This window comes from Orycteropus afer, unplaced genomic scaffold (genome assembly GCF_000298275.1).
Source record: "Orycteropus afer afer isolate SDZICR_OR568_19922 unplaced genomic scaffold, OryAfe1.0 scaffold00100, whole genome shotgun sequence".
Taxonomy (NCBI): Eukaryota; Metazoa; Chordata; class Mammalia; order Tubulidentata; family Orycteropodidae; genus Orycteropus; species Orycteropus afer.
In genome coordinates this window covers 10,098,718-10,103,610 of record NW_006921687.1, presented here as the reverse complement: position 1 = coordinate 10,103,610, position 4,893 = coordinate 10,098,718, and positions in this window count along the sequence as shown.

Below are 4,893 nucleotides of genomic sequence, written 5' to 3'. Positions count from 1 at the left end.
TTTGGTAAATTCTGTTCCTTGTCTCTTTTCCTCAAAATTCATGGCCTATTGCACCAAATGTTGGGGTCATGATGAGGGGTGGGAGAGAGTTGTTTTCCCTATTCAAGTTATGAACCAACTGAGAAAGAAGTTGTGTGTGGACACCAACATTTTACTTTTATTACTATGAAAGACCAGATGGAGACTATGGCTTATAACTGCAGGCAAGTGAGCTCCCTAGTATTGAGTCACAAACTCAGGCATTCTTCTCGCCTTAGAACCCATGCTTCCTGCAGGCACCTTGCATTCAAGAAAAAGGAGGAGGGATGGTGATGCTTACTGGCTCCATCCACACTTACCATTCAGGTAGCTCTACTTATCCTGGGCAGGAAAAGAACCAAGAGAGTCCAGGAGTGTGATGACAATTGAGATTCCCTCCAAAGGGAAAAGTATTTCCTACTAACAATGTCAACTCATGAGTCTAAAATGACTGTTTTTTGTTGTGGTGAATATGGCAACAGAGAGTACAGTACCAGGTGGAGGAAGCCAACAGGATTTTTAAGCTGAATGATATCTTCACAGCTATTCAAAATTTTCATTTTAAATAATGGTCCCACTCTGCTACTTCCCAGAGGATATGGGAAAGTTGAGAACATTCTCAAAATAATTTGTTTGACGAAGTTTCAGGTTCCTTGTTTTTACAATCATTTTTTCTGCAACAACCGAAAGACTTGAGGGTAACTCTTATTGGGACTGTTAACATCATGGCTATTAACCTTGTCTCTTTCTACCAGCACAGTGATGGTCAAATAGAAACCATCGATAAATAAAGTTTAAATAAATGAATGAATTCAACGCTTCCCAGGTCTTGATTTTTTACTATCACCATCTTGTGTAACTTATAAGTCTGTCCTTCAATATATCTGCCATTCTCTTAAAGGACCCTGCTTTTCACATTTGATTTATCTTTCTCTCTTACTTCCCCATTTAGTTACTCTTGTGGGGGGAGGGGGAGGAGGCAAAGTAACACCAGTACACCAGTATTCAAAGTGCAGCATGTAGTCAGAGGTGATGGTATAATTGAAAACTGACAATAATTTTCACAATAAGAAACATATGCTAATTTGTTGCTAATTTATATTTGGATATTGTTTTTTTCCTGAGGTCTTAATGAGGTAAGAAAATATAGAGGCTCCTTTAAAAAGGGAAAATGAAATAAAAAAATACGTTTCATATTTTCCTTGGTCTCTTGCTTAAGGTTACTGTAGGAAATGTAAATAGACCACAGGAAGCTTTAGAAACTCAGCCCCTTGATTGGAAAAATGGAAATTCTGTTTTTCACGGAAATAAAGTAATTCTATGAAAATACAAAATGCAGTTGGTTATCATTTAAAAAGGTTTTTTTTTTTTTTTGGTTATGTTTTTTTTGATATAGCACAGTCTGGCACAGACCATTCCAAGTATATTTCTGAAAGCAAAATAAATGGAAAACTGTTTTCTCTCTTTACTAACATCTTGCTCTGTTCTATTTGTGGAGTGCCAAGAGAAGGAGCATGCAGTTTCCTTGGATCATTTCAGGGAGGGAAGAATGAATTGGGTGACCCCGAAAAAAACAAATCCCCAAACCTGAAGAAATAATGCATCCTCCAGATTTAGAACACATTTACATCCTCTAATTGTGAGAAATAATACCTTTCCAATCTATTTCCATAAGTGATACTGCCTCGAAACCCAAGGAGGGGTCGCTATGAGTCGGGTCCGCCTCCACGGCACCTAACGACAACAAACAACAACACTTGTGGCAACATTCTCCTTAACTGAAAATACTCCAACAGAATGTGGGAGCGATATTTTTGTTTGTTTTTCTTGCGTAAAATGCTATCATGTCTAAGGATAAAGTCCTCAGGATTCTACAAGGTTTATTAATTATTCTTTTTGGATTATTCCTTTAATTTTTCCCCACATATTTTCCCACATCTTTGCCTCTCCATTCATCCTGACTTTTGTGAATTCTCTTGGTGATATTTAACTTTTTCTTTCTTTGAACATATTGTAACACATATAGTTATAATATCTTGAAGAAGATTTGTTTAAGGTAGTCATATGTTTTAATTAATATTTTTGATCAGTAACCATATGACAAGGCCAAAGCACATAGTAGAGAAGAAGCCAGATACAGTCCCTGTCCCCATGGGGCTTATTGGCTTTCTGAAGCATCTAAAGTATGAGTCAGCAAATTGCAGCCTGAGGAGCAATCTGGCCACAACTTGTTTTTGAATATAAAGTTTTATTGGCACACAGCCATACTCATTAATTTCCATATTGTCTATGTCTGCTTTTTTGTTACAATGCCAATGTGTGATTAGTTGTAACAAAGACTGTTGTGTCAGCAAACCCTAAATATTTACCATTTAACCCTTTGCTAAAGAAAGTCTGTTGGTAGCTGTTTTAGAAGAAAGCTAGCTCTGATAAGATATAGGGCTAAAGAAAGACCAGTTAGGAATTCGTGTAGAAGGGCATGGCAGAGCTCTCTAGTTGGCCCCCAATATCCAGTCAGCGTTTTTTTTTTTTTTTTTAAATAGAATTAAGACTTGATTTTCAGTTAGATATGTATCACCTGGAATAAAGACTATATTTCCCGTCTCTTTTGCAGATAAAGGTGGCTTTGTAATTAAATTTTGGACAATGGGATATAAGTAAAAACATTACGTGCATCTTCCTGGAAGTGTCTATAAAGGAGAGGATGGATTCTTCCTTAGCCCTTTCTTCTTTCTGCTTGTTGCAATGCAGTCATGCTGGCTTGAGTCTGAACAGCCATCAGGGAAGATGGCACACAAGAGCAGTGGAGCAGCAAGTGAGAAGAAGCATGGAGGCTGATGATTGTGAAGCTAGTTACGCTCCCTCTGGACTGCTTTCTTCTGAATTTCATTTATGTGAAGGAGAAATAAACTTCCATTGAAGTTAAGGTACTCCTATCTCAAATTTCTGTCTAATGCATCTGAATTCTAAAAGAATTCCCATGTAATATCCACTTTTTTACTATTTTCTTTGGAGTAAATCTTTGATGATTTTTTTTAACATCTTTTGAAGCATAATAATAGAAAAGTACATATGCTGCAAGTGTACAAGTCAATGAATTTTCATAAACTGAACACAGGAGTGTAATCAGTAGTCAGATAAAGAAACAATATTATCATTACCCTAGCAGGCCCCCTTTCTATCCAGTAGCTATCGTCCATCTAACTATAATTGCTATTTGACTTCTATTACATTGATTACCTTTGTCTGTTTCTGTTCTTTAGACAAATGGAATCACACAATCTGTATTCCTTTATATCTAGCATTCTTTGCTCAATATTATGTTTGTGAATTTTATCCATATTTTAGAGTATATATGTGGCAGTTCATTCTCATTGCTAGTAGTATTCCCTTGTATGAATATACCATAACTTTTACCCATTCTATTCTTAAAGAGGTTTCCAATTTTTTTGACTATTACAAACAATATTACTTTAAATGCTTTAGTATATTTTTGTGTTGGACGTATGTACACAATTCCGTTCATTATCTCTCTAGGAATAGAATTGCTGAATCATAAAATACGACTCAAGGGCAACCGACAGCAACAACAAACAAACAATAGAATATGCATATGTTCAATTGTAATCAACACTACAAACAGTTTTCCTAAGTGAGTGAACAAGACTATATTTCCATCAGTAACATATGGAAATTCTGATTGCTCTAAATTCTTGCTAGCTCCTGTTATTTTCCTTCTTTTGCATTTCAGAAATTTCAGCGTATGTGTAGTAATAGTGCCCTGAAGTTTTCTTTTCGTTTTTCTTGTGATTCTGTATGTTATCTGTTGCCACAGTAATGCCACATATGCCACATAACAAGCAACCACAAAATGTCAGTGGAATTACACAATAAGCACATATTGATCCTAATGTGGAACCTACTGTGATTGATAAGGCAGCTCCGCTGCTCTTGACTGGGACTGCTGCCCTGTAATGCCTGGCAGGGGAGGGGACAGCTGACTTTCTGCTGCTCTTGGCTGGCTGCAGCGGCAGTGATTGGGGTACTCATCTAATTTCTGCATGCCTCTCATTCTGCAGCATGCTAGCCCCAACATTATCATGGCAATGGCAGAGGTGTAAAAACAAACAAACCCAATTGTGAGAACACTTCATCATATTTGCTAATATCCCATTGATCAAAATGAGTCACACTGCCTTGCCTACAGTCAAAGGGTTTGAAGAGAGGAATAAGAGAATTGAGCCATTTTTGCAATCTATCACACCACTGAATTTGGGTACATTTTTAGATGTTTATTGGCCCTTTAAATAGCCTCCTGTGTGAAGTAGCTGCTCAAGCTTTTGCTGTTTACGTCTTGGGTTCTCGTCTTTTTTATATTCAGTTATTAATCCTTTATATTCTGGATTTGAGTCTTTTGTGGAATAACACAAATATGGTGAATAACTTTTTCCACTCTGTTGGCTTCCTTTCATTTCTAAATGATGTCTTTTGAAAAACAGTTCTTAATACAGTCCAATTCTTAAAAATTTTCTTTATGTTTGCTGCTTTCTGTGTCTATTATAAAAGTCTTGCCTACTCCTAACTTACAAATATGTTTACTAATTTTTTCCTAAAATCTTTTTTTGTCTTTCATGAAAAGCACTTGACACAGTGTTTAGCCCAAAATAAGCAACCACAAAATTACCCATCCTCTCCCCTGACTGCAGCACCTTCTCTTACTGCTTTCTATGGTAAAATTCTACTTACCCTTAGTATTATTTCTCTGTTGCTATTATAATAAATTGGGAGCTCTGGTAGCATAGTGGCTAAGACACTTGCCTGCTAACCAGACGGCTGGCGGTTCAAACCCACCAGCCACTCCTTGGAAGGAAGGTT